The sequence below is a fragment of the Scleropages formosus genome, chromosome 22, assembly GCF_900964775.1.
Source record: "Scleropages formosus chromosome 22, fSclFor1.1, whole genome shotgun sequence".
NCBI classification, from domain to species: domain Eukaryota; kingdom Metazoa; phylum Chordata; class Actinopteri; order Osteoglossiformes; family Osteoglossidae; genus Scleropages; species Scleropages formosus.
Window position 1 is genome coordinate 2,858,827 of NC_041827.1, and position 12,763 is coordinate 2,871,589.

At 42.8% G+C, this 12,763-nt stretch overlaps 1 protein-coding gene across 12 annotated transcripts in view; it reads right to left on the minus strand.

Moving 5' to 3' along the window:
* LOC108918445 (eukaryotic translation initiation factor 4 gamma 3-like) overlaps window positions 1-12,763 on the minus strand; it is a 55,241-nt gene that overhangs the window by 40,742 nt on the left and 1,736 nt on the right. The gene's annotated exons all lie outside the window — the stretch shown is intronic.

Consider the following 12,763-nt stretch of genomic DNA (forward strand, 5'->3'; position numbering starts at 1 on the left):
GGAGTAGAGGCAACTCATAGTGTAATGTTAGGGATGCTGCCTTCAGATCTGAAGGCTGCCAGTTCAAATCTCACCTCCAGCTGCAGTAACCTTAAGCAAAGTACTCACCCTAAATTGCGCCAGGAAAATTACCCAACTGTACAAATTGGTAAATTACTGTAGGTAGTTTAACATTGTAAGTCACTTGAAATGAATAATTTTGCCAAATGAATAAATGTGAACAAAGCCGCGATCTGACCAGCATTGCAGACGTTCACCACAATACGCTCATAAGAACATGAACACGCTCAATTGCATTAATTTCAGATCCTAACGAATAAAGCTTAAGTGTCCGATAAAGAGCAATCAGCCCAGTCACAAAAACACTCCTATGATCTCTAAATCACTCGAATGAAGGAGAAGAGACCTTGCGAAGGCACTTTATGGGTAACACCAGTAGTTGAACAGAAGGTTCACTTCTCTCTAGTACCATAAAGCTGTGCACATAATATTTCTAACTCAAAACAATTAGTTACACAAATTTAATATGTTCTTTTACATATAAATAAGAGAATTTCAGTGTTTGCACTTCCAGGAGGCGTAGGTACGGGGATTTTCAACATGCATGTGTTCTGCGAACAAAGTCGTGCACTACACACCAGATGTTCTTCGGTGAGAGCACAAGCTTGCGGACAGGCCAAAGGGGAAGCAGAGCAGAACGAGGGGCAGGCAGATGAATATGGGAAAGCTCGACCACCCCCAGCAGGAGCACAAAAGCCGCAGCGCTGAGCTCTCGTAGCAAAACGTGCTCTACGAGATGGCGGGGCATTAATCGCATCGTTTCCAGGAAACGGAGGATCTGGCTCTGCTCTCATACTGACATTTTCCGCTGCACTGTGTTACACCCACAAGCTGCCCCCTCCGCTGTGTGTACCCTGTGGAGAGACTTCAGCTTCCCTCTTTACCTGGCAACATACCAGCACTCCCTCCTGTGGGAAGGAATAAGAACCTTGAAGGAGACATGGTGCTGAGAAAAACCAGCTTTTGACTGAAAACTATGTAGTGTGGCCAAAACACTAGTTAGTGAGTGTAAACACTAACTTTAAATGAACAAGAAAACTGTGCTCAAACTATTCAAATAGAAGAGACAAGGACCTCTGTGGTCCATCTGTGTGCACAGTGTTTCTTTCATTACTAACATTAACAGCAGCAACCAAAGTAACACACACAAATCTGTAGCAATGCGGAGTGACAGCATTCACACACCAGGCGATACCCCCATGCTGTTTACACAAAATCCCCGGTATTAGTCTTGCAGATCAGGGATGCCCTGGTCACCTTTAGCCAGGCTGGTAGACATGGAACAGAGAGCCAAACAATGGTCCAGAGCTGAAAACTTCACCAATATCCACTTAACTGCACCGATACCCTGCAGAAGTTGCCCTGACGGAAGTGTCCGAAATTTTGAAAACAAGAGGTTCTCTGCAGGAATTGGTGATCAACACCATCAAATCGCTAGTAGGAACTTGTACAACGTATATTTACATTTATTCACTTGGCAGATGCTTTTGTCCAAAGCAACTTACAACAGATAGTATGTAGTGTTACTAGCCCACACACCTTATTCACCGTGGTGACTTACACTGCTAGATACACTACTTACAATGGGTCATTCATCCATACATCTGTGAAATGCACTCTCTCTGCATCACTCACACACTATGGGGAACCTGAACAGCATGTCTTTGGACTGTGGGAGGAAACCAGATCACCCAGAGGAAACCCACGCAGACCGGGGAGAAAATGCAAACTCCACACAGACTGAGCGGGGATCGAACCACATTCTCTCACACCAGCCAGGCGCTGTGAGACAGCAGCACTACCTGCTGACCCACATTTATTCATTTAGCTGATGCTTTCCCCCCCCCCCAAAGCAACTTAAATGTTAAGCTACTTACAATTATTTACTCATTTACACAGCTGGGTAATTTTTACTGAGTAATGTAAAGCAAATACTTCCAGGGACTACAGCTAAAGGTGAGACTCGAACCTGCAACCTTCGGGTCCAAAAGCACCAGCTCTAACCACCGCACTACCAGCTGCAGATGTAACTTGGGGACAATTTTTGTGTAGACAACAAACTGTGGATAAACTCCTAAAGGAAGTAGGAGTCATGTGATTTACACTCTGCAGTGTAACCAGACCAGTCTGCAAAATGTTGCCTGCTAACCCTAACCCGTTAAACAATCGATGCTCTACAGTTTCAACAAAATTCACCATGTTCACATTCTCACACTCAACACAAACTTTGACATCATAAAATTCAAAGTACAGAGTGGTATCTCTCCAAAGATACTCAAAAACTGTAATCAAAGGACAGCGAACACTGACAACACAAGAGTGTCTGCATATATTCTCAACACAGAAGGTGCAAATAAAGGTTTGAATCCCCCCCCAGTAAGAAGTTCCCCATGTGACCCCAAAGCTCCAAATCAGCTTTACATCACTACAAAGAGTCACTTGGCTCCAGTTAAGATGAAGTGCTATTTCATGCTGGAGCAACTGGCAGACATCCAGTAAAGCCCATCTGGAATTTATGATATCCAAACACTGCTTTCCCAATGTGGAAGAGACACTCGAGGCAGAGAGGAGGTGCGAAGTCACAGAAAAGCCCTTCCTGCCACTACCATTTCCCCACGGTTTTGGCAACCGTGATCACAGAGCCAAGTACGTCACTAAGCGAAGGGAGGAAACCTCATCTCTTAGGGACTTTGAATCACCGCCTAGATGACAAGGTTGGACGGGACTGCTAGGAAGGTCACTTATGGGTCCAGAACCGACAACCTGAAGGCTACAGCTCCATGCTCTTCAACACTGCTACCTTCCAGGTCGCTCTTCCACTGCAGGCCTGGTGAGCGGTTTCCGCACCATCATTAGCTTACTGAAAAGCCACTTATGTGCTCTGCTGGCAAAGAGAAAGCGAGAGAAAGAGAGAACAAGGGGTGGGGGGAGGGCTGCCGGCAGATCAGCTTGTGTCAGCCTTTATTTTACTTCACAGTAGACAAGTGAGCCCATTACAACCCTGCCGTGTGTACACACCCTCAAGCAGTATACAACACAAACGATTTCAGTCTCATATCAAGAACAGAAATCTCCTCGATGGGCAAAGGGAGACAAGGGATCGATACTGCACAGCTATTAAAATGTGACATATTAACACATAAAAAGTTATGTAATATTGTAGGATGTCGGAGGACAGCGGTGCTCAGATACGTTATTCACGCCTATTTGAGCTTCACTGTTGGAGAGTCACCAGGTGACAATGTGTCCCCTCCTTGGGCTTCATTCTCCCAACTTTAATTCTTTAAAATCACACGAGCAAACACGAAACACACAGCCTTTGCACACTTCAAACCTGTGAGACTGGAAGTGTCCAAGATGGCTTGTCCATTTACTGAACTAAGAATAAAAAAGGAAATTAAAGACTTGTATTAATAAGTATTTCCTTTGATGGGTAAACAGTGCTGTAGCTGAACTTGTTTTAAGTACAATTTCATCAGGCTACTTTCCTCACCTTGTCTCCTCAAATGACACTTGATTGCTAACAAATGTCACTTCCTGCACTGATTTTTTTTTTTTTTTTTTTTTTAAAACTTTATAAAAACTAGGGACAGCTAGTAGTATAATGGTTAGAGCTGCTCCCTTTGGACCCAAAGGTTGCAGGTTCAAATCCCGCCTCCGGCTGTAGTACCCTTATCAAGGTACTTGCCCTAAATTATTCCAGTAAAATCACCCAAATATATAAATGGGCAAATAACTGTAGGTAACAAAGCTCTAAGCTACTTTGGAGAAAAGCATCAGTAGAACACATGCATTCATTTTCATTTACTTGGCTGTGCTGTAGTCAAATGTGATAGAGGTTTTTAAAAAAAAAAAAAAAAATTAAAAATAAAAAAAAAAGCCCTTTCAGTGGAGATTCTCAGGAAAGACTAGACAACGTAAAGACAATGATCAGCTTCTCAGCACGATTTTGGCTTTTATCGCAGCGCTACTGCCCGTCACCGAAAAGGCACAATTTGAGCCTCTTGCAAGATCCAAATACCTTTTCCATGAGACCAACTACTGCTTACATTACTGTCTTTGCTGGTCCTGGTTATCCCTGTCCATCTGGTCAGGAAGGCCAAACTATCTAGCACAGCTTTCTCTGTCTACTGGGGGTGACATTCTGGCGTCGACATTCTGGCGTCAATTCAGCGATGCTTCACATGAGAATCTTTTTTTAAATAAATGAAACCATCTTGTAGTTCCCATTACAGTGAATGAAGGAATTACACGTTCCTGCCGTTTTACTCCAATGGGTTGTACGGAGAACTACTTAACCATATTTGTAAGCTTACTCTTACTGAACAGAATTATGGTCAAATTTGTCAGTAGTAAGGAGTGAACCTACTAAAGATGTAGAGCAAGTATACAGTTTCAAGTTCACACCGATTCAGTCAGTGTATGAATTTCCTTCTGCTTTATGAAGGGCAGCAAACGACAGGGAGATCTGTTTGGGGAGGGGGCATCTTTAAGGGGAGGGCCCTCAGCGTTAAAGCCTATTAACTGCTCCAATACAGAGGCTTGGGAGAGTTGTGTTACCAGATCTGATGTGGTTTTGTGCCAAAAAACCACACCCATGATGAGCAGCTCATAGAGGCACCACAACTTCAGCTACATGCAGGATATTCCCAAATGCTGTGTGAAATGGATTTTTCTAGAGACACTTCCCATAAGCTGCTAGGACTTGTCCACCAACTATTCTCCCACCATAATTTTCAACATCCATCCCTGAGTTTGCAGAGCCGCTACTGCACATCTATTCTTCTGACTGATTTCTATGCCAGCTCAAAGCTTCCATCTCATCCTCATTAAAAGAATGGCCAGGTTTCATGCCAAAAAAAACACTACATCTCTGCGGTAGAAGACTCGAGGAGCAATGTCCCTTGACTTCCCAATCAGTTCGCAAATGGCAACATCCACTACTTGAGAGCTGAAGTGCTTTTGGAGCTTCAAGGGGAGGATTTGTGCCTTTTCCCCACTTTTTCCACATGTAATGCTACAAATACTGCTGCAGGTACTTCCCTCTCTCCCCTCATCTACTTAACCTGGACCAGCTTGCTGGAGAAAACGTTCCCATTTCTCAGTGTTCTCTCAACACCTTCAGTTCCTAAACATGGCCTCAAAGTGTTGCTACATCCAGAGATCAAGCCTTTCTTCTGGAGCTTGAAGCTGATATCCGTGAAAATAATTCATGATAAATCCATTTCCAGAACATTTTATGACTAGAAGTTATAATAATTCATAATAGGAAACTGTAGAAGCAAGAGGCTCTCCATTTGCCACAAAACAAGCTTGACTCAGCGTTCTGTCCATTGAAATGTGCTGCATAAGGAGATCACTAGTCGTTACTGTGTACTCTTCCTTTCCCTGTGCATAGGGACAGGCAGATGGAGGGACTTTGTTGTACTACCCTTACCCTACTGCAGCTAACCTGGACTAGATTTATTGGCTCACAGGTTTGTACAATGTGACTACTGAAAGCAGCCAATTTCAGACTTACTACAACCTCATTTCTCACCTACTCTGTGTATTGTAACTATCTTAACACTCACTCCACATGTACAGCCATACCCCGAGATACAGCCATGAGTTACGAGATTGCAATTTTACATGATGTTCCATTTCATACCCATAGGGATCAGTCACCCTAACTCTCCTGGCAACTGAGTAGCACAGGGAATGTACATTTTTACAATAAGGAGGGGCTTTTCTACGACGAAGGATAGAACGATTATTAAAGAGTATTTATCTTCAATTGAGACAACTTACTATGTTAGATACACTGCACCAAACTCCCTACGATCATAAACACTTCATAACCAATCCATCTGAAACTCTGAGGAAACCCAAAACTCCCCACACCCTGGGTGGTCGAATCCACATCCCAGTTGTGTGAGGCACCATCTCAGTCTTTTCAACAAGTGAGAATACATTTTCATTGTCTACCCACATTTTTGTCTTTAATGTTCTGATTTTTACATTAAAGGTTGAATTAAAAACAAACATTAAGTATATGTATTTATCTTTTGTTTAGATTTACTCATGTAGCACATTTTCTCCTATGCCACACTCAATTCAGAAAAAGATAAAGTGCATTAGATCAACAAAGGGAGAGATCTAGGCACAAACACCGTTCTTGAAGTTGTCAATTTGTCTCATAAAACTATACAAACCAGCACACATCATACAAATAGCTGCACACAATGTCGTACATGTTTCAGGAGATCAAGGGAGAAGAATTCTAAGGTGATGTGTTTGGAGACCCTTCTTCAATGTTGAGATGTTTAAGAGAATTTATTAAACATGCAGTACATAATAGCTATAAAAGACCCAAATGAGTGCAGGCAGACATCCAGAGTATCTGAGAAGTTAATAAAGGTAAACTGCTTTGCCATGTTGTCTTATAATAACTAATGTTACCCATCAAAGTAGCTGCACATTTTAAATGAATGTCAATTGGGGTTTAAAATCTTACACACAAAAACTTTTACTATAAACGTTAAATACTTCCGGTTACGAGAGCTCATAGGAAGAAGGGCTTCTCAGGAATGCATCACCCTTATAAAAAGGCAAAGACTAATCTGAAACCCTAACTTTGGGGGGGGAGGAATTACATTTAATGAAAAGTGTTTATTTAAACTGAATTACATATTCTACTAATGACTAACCGAGCATTGTTTACATGCTTTTACAGTAAAACATTATGTATGGTTTCCTGACACATTTACCACAATCAGTTATGATGGATAAGCAATTCCCCTGCCGCATGCCTTCCAACACTGTGGCCTTAACTGACAAAGCAACCAAAAAATACCATGCATGCTTTGCTCTCAGTGCAGTTTCACTATGAATTTGCACGGAAATGTGCCAAATATTTTTTCTGCACTGGACTGGAGGTCATTCCCAATGACATCACTTTTATAAGAAGCCCAACAGACTGCCCAGGCCAATGGTATGTGACAAGGGTCTTTCCTAGTTGTGTTGCCATTCCAGCTGACTGATCTTTAGTTATTATTCATCTTTCACAACCCTTGCCTGCATCTGTACACAAATCATCTTTGTAATACCTTTTCCCAGTAAGCTCAACTTTCTCCTCTGCTTCTGCCAATGACTGAGAAGAGTTGGCGATGCAGAAAGAAAAAGGTCTGGCCTATTTTTTTCAAGCTGGCCATAGTCTGTTTTCAGTACCCAGTGCCGAAAATGAGAACATAAGACCGATTTGAGGGGTAAGATCTCTGCATTACACTTTTCTTCAAGTGCTGGTACTGGTTCTTATGATGCATGAGTTGGAAGCAGAACCTTGACTTGGCATTTAGTGATTATAGATAGTTATCCATATGAGCTAAAATCTTTTCTGCCCACGCTATATGCATCCAGGAACCAAATGGAACCTCAAGGTCATTCGCAGAATCTACTTCACCCCAGCGTGTGTCATCACAGAATGCCCTGACACACATCTCAGATGGGTTTTAAATGCAAATCCTCTCTATGCAATTTGATCCATTTCTGGGAATGTGACACAATACAAATTTACTGGAATGGGGTTCACACAAACATTCAAAAAAAAAAAAAAAAAAAACTTGAGAAAGTCTGATTTTTCTGTATTTACTCGTTAAATCGCAACACAAATTCCTTTCCTGAAGATCTTATGATAGAGAGGCTGACTACTCTTACACTTGGCTGAGAACTGTATTTTAATGCTGTGGTCTGAACCAGAAGTTCCCTCTTTAAGCATGTGGATAACAAGAGGTGTTAAAATTTCTCACTTGAATAAGCAACATTTGATTTGTACAACAGTTCTAAGTTGTTTGGAGAGGACTGGACACCCTTCTGCAAGTTATTAAAGAATGCTATGTGATCGTACCTGTGATACACCGTAACCTCTTGACCCTAAGCCTTCGCTGTATGTGGACATATTTGCATTTTCACGGTGTTCCCTCTCTACCTGCATTTGGCTGTGACCCTGCGCTCTTAATAAAGTCATGGAAAAAAGAACGAGAGACTGCCGTTGTATGTGGTCTATATAGTGATCAAGTGTTGATTTGTTAATCAATCATAAGTGAGAAGACCAAACATGGATATTAGTTAATAAATGAGCTCATCACAAAAAGGCAATTGAGGAAATTTCAGTTTTTTGATCACCATGGTAACAATTTCAGTGGACAGGAAACAACTAAAAACCCTCCCTTTGGAGAGCATCGTGAAGCGGTAACATGAACCAGTCTAATGGAAACAGGGCACTTACTAAAACTAAAGGAAAAGCTACATTTAAATATCGATGCTTTTTTTAAACATTTCATGATGGGAAAGACAGAAAAGTCAAAACACACAATGAGATCAGTTGTTCTCTATCACTCTGGTGAAACTGGAAGTCAATCACCATTTGTCAAGTCTGAATTCTACTGAGGATTCCACCAATGCCATTAAAAAAAAAAAAATTTTAAAAAAAGCAAAGAACGTGTGTTTGAGGACAGGAGGCTTCAGAACTCATACAGGCTTCATTGCAGGGAGGTCCCACCCCCCCCTGCACGCAGACCCAGACAATTGTTGGCAGACGGTGAGAAGTGTCCCCCCCCCCCCCCAATCCTGCATGCTAAGCAGCACTGCTTTTGTCTGTAGAGCGCCACGGCAACCATATGTGCAGCCAGTCTCCCTGGCAACTGTTTTTGGGCTCCCCCCAACAGCCCAAAACACACGCTAGGAAAAGGAACATCCCCTGGCGAAGAATTCCGCCTGCAGACAGATGAAAGCCTTGGGCCAACCTGAGGCCATTCACCCAAAAGGCTCACATGAGAGGAGGGGGACACTACAGGAATTTGTAGCTCTAGGACTTCCTTCCACCTCAAGGCACAGGTTAAACCACGACAAATCAAATGCCCCAGAATAGTCAACAAGTACAAACCTGTAAGAAACCTACCGATGTCCTGAAAGAGAAAGACATGTACCTTGTGCACACTGCTGTGCCTCACACATTATTCTTAGAAACAATTTGTGGACACATGGCAGACTGGCACCAACATTATTTGCACACAAACCTGTCTATGCGTGTTGACAATACTTAAGACACCCAACCACTTCCATAAGCAATTGTACATCATGGTTCATGGATCACACCATGAGGACCACAGCCTAATATCCTTCTCATCAAAGGAGGACTTTCAAAGAAAACCCATCTTGGTACGGGGTAATTGCTCTTCCATGTACAAGTGGAAAGGTGTAGTTGCTTGCCTGAAGTTAGGGTGTTATGCACATCCATTAGTCTCCGAAGCCACCATTGCTTGAATGACTGACGTCAATGACGCAGTGATGTGTCAATGACACTCTATGCTGCCACATACCCATGCCCAGGACATACTGCCTTGCTGGCTGCTGTCCACTATCAAGTGCAGAGAGCTCTCAGCATGTTCCGCTGATGTGTGCCAAAGCAAGTAAATGAGGGGAACAGCAATATCCTGAAAACGTTAAAGATGTTTTCACCACAATCCAGAAAGAAACTGGACCCACTGACAACATTTGACCACAAAATCCAAAAGATTAGCTCGCTGGGATCTTAAGCACTTCTATCAAACCAGAATCCAGTCTTATTCAACCAAAATACATAAATACATTTATTCATTTAGCAGATGCTTTTCTCCCAAGTGACATAGATCTCAGAGAAAATACAATTTGTGTATTACATTAGAAGAAAGAAAAGTAGCTGCAGACGTGTGATTAAGTAAACTTTGTTTCTTTCCACTTCATGCACCGATGTTCATCGAACGAGGTGGTGTATAAAACTCAGAATAGATGTTTCCTGATCACCTTCCTACTAATTTTTTTTTTTTTTTTATTAAAGGTACACAAACACTTATGTACAATAAAGGAGTAGCGCCTGTGTAAAGGCTCATCTGGACATGATCATAAAGTTATGGTGAACGAACATTTACACCAATTTAATTTAAAAATTCCATATAAAATAGACCAATTTAAAACACTTTACAGTACTAAGGTCATTTTCCCAATACCTTTATTTTTTTCAAGGAATCGATTCAATGTAAATTCCAATCCCAAGTACATGTCAAAGTGGTATTACGTTTGGATGCTATTAAACTACAAGCTTGTAGCACAGAGGAAGGAGGCAGTTCAGACAGGGCAATAATTTCGTGACCAAAATGTCAAGATCACACCGTTAGACCATGACTACATACTAAAGCTGGTGTGAGGAAAGTATCCTTTGTAGTTCCACAACTTTCCTACATGAAGACGAGGTTGTAAAATTCAGCACAAGGGAATGGCACGTAAACCTTCGGTCTACGGCTTTACCAACACTTTTCAGAGGTCAAACAGGCCCAGGTTACAAATATAAACTGAGTTATTTGAAGAAGAACCTACAAGTTGAAGTGTTGGAGAACATCTAAATCAAGGCAATAGCACTTGCTTACAACACACACATTTTTCTCAGCAATTTATAATTGTCCTGAGTAGCGCCACTATTTAAGTAAACCCACCTGATGCAGGGAAGGACAAGAAAAGAGCTCTGGCATTCTACTGATCAGCTACGATCAGTGTTTACCGATTGGAATCGGTGTGTTTCACAGCTGATGGGGATGCCAGCAGGGACAGTGATGGAAACTTGAAAGGAAAAAAAAAAAAAAAGGGGTCATGCATTTCTGAAAATAAGCACACTTTATCATTTCTAATATATCTATGAGATCAGATTTCAGAGAAATAGCAGGTCGCAATAATATGAAATCAATCCCAAAAAAACATGTTTGGACCTCTGACTTCAGCCAAACACTTTCCAACAACTTGTCATCCTAATCAAGCAGAGTTTGAGTTACAACATTAATATTGCACTTAGAATTCTTTCATTCTGAGTGAAACTTCATGGAGGTCCACACCTCCTACATAGCAGCTATAAATTTCTAGAATCACATTCTAACCATATTTGCAAAAAATCTGCATGGAAGTCAAAACGGTGGGGTCCATTGATGCCTACGGAAGGATTCCAGCAGCATTAAAGATTCGTCACTTATACGACCGTAATTCTTGCTCACAAAGAGCAAGCGCATCCCTCCGTGCACTGGGAAGAATTAGAGAGATTCAGACTTCGACTTCTCCAAACGTGCAAAACGATCAGGAAAAATCTGCAGCTGAATACTTTGTCAGTCACACAACTATCCCAAATCAAAAGCTCACTAAAGATTGCAGTTCCATAGACAGAGAACAAGTCCATTAGGTTGGTACTGCGACTGCTAGTATCACAATCCATGTAAATGCTCCCCGCCCCGCAAGGGTCAAGTGGTCTCTAGTGCCTTGTCGCATGTGCTCACGAGCCACTTAAAGCACAGCTATCAGGTGCTACATTATCACCCTGTTTCACTCCTCTCATCTATGCAGCCTATCAAAGCAACAACTGAGGTTTTCGGTTCAGGACTCAAAAAAAAAAATCTAACAGTACGCGATGGAAAACGCACCGCTGCATGAGGGTTGTGAAGAATACGCCAATCTGAGGCAACGTGTGTGACATTCAAAAAAAATTTTCTTTAGCCCATCTCCGAAACGCAGAGCTGCAGGTTTTCGATACACTTCAGAAAGCACTGGACTCGCATCTGAAACACAAGGTGAAGCTACAGACTGTCTCATAAGCACCACATCATAAAGCAGCTCGACAAAAGATCCCTCAAGTGTGCATTGCTTCCTCTGGTCTTTGCGTGGACACCTACCTTCAAGCAACGCCCAGAAACACACATTTGAAGCATAACTATGTTGGAGGTGCCTTCCCTTCCAGCAAGTACCAAATCTCCTACAGATCTCACACACACACACACACACACACACACACACACACACACACTGCCTGAAACCACTTGTCCCAAGCGGGGTCGTGGCAAACTGGAGCCTAACCTGGCAACACAGGGCACAAGGCTGGAGGGGGACACACCCAGGATGGGACGCCAGTCCATCGCAAGGCACCCCAAGCAGGACTCGAACCCCAGACCCACCGGAGAGCAGGACCAGGCTAAACCCGCTGCACCACCGTGCCCCCTCCTACAGATTACTGTTCAGAAAGTTTACATGCTGAGCCAAAGGTTTCCCTGCAGCCCAAACACTTATTGCCACAGTAAGTTGGGTGTCAGCTCTTTGGAGCGAATTCCAGCTCCACCACTCACCTCAATCTATAGATGTGAATCGCCAGCTGGTTAAGTGTCACTTAACACACCATCCTACCTTTTTCACTAGAGCCATCTTGTTACAAAACAAGATGGAACAGATATATCACAGAACAACCTTTTTTTAAATTGCAGGTAAACCCTGGACAGCAAGGTATTTCATGGTTTGGACAAATACCTTCCAAGTTTTGTGGGTTGAATCTCTCCCCTGCTGCTGGACCTTTGATGACGGTACTTACTCTGACAGTTAAAATACCCCACGCACATCATCCGAAACCGCTTGTTCCATACAGGGTCGCAGGGAGCCGGAGCCGGAGCCTAACCCGACAACACAGGGTGCAAGGCCGGAAGGGGATGAGACACACCCAGGATGGGACGCAAGTCCGTCGCAAGGCACCCCAAGCGGGACTCGAACCCCAGACCCACCAGAGAGCAGGACCCGGTCCAACCCACTGCGCCACCACACCCCTCCCCCAGTTAAAATACCCTGCTGTACAAACAGAAACAAGAGCGTACTGTTACAAACATGG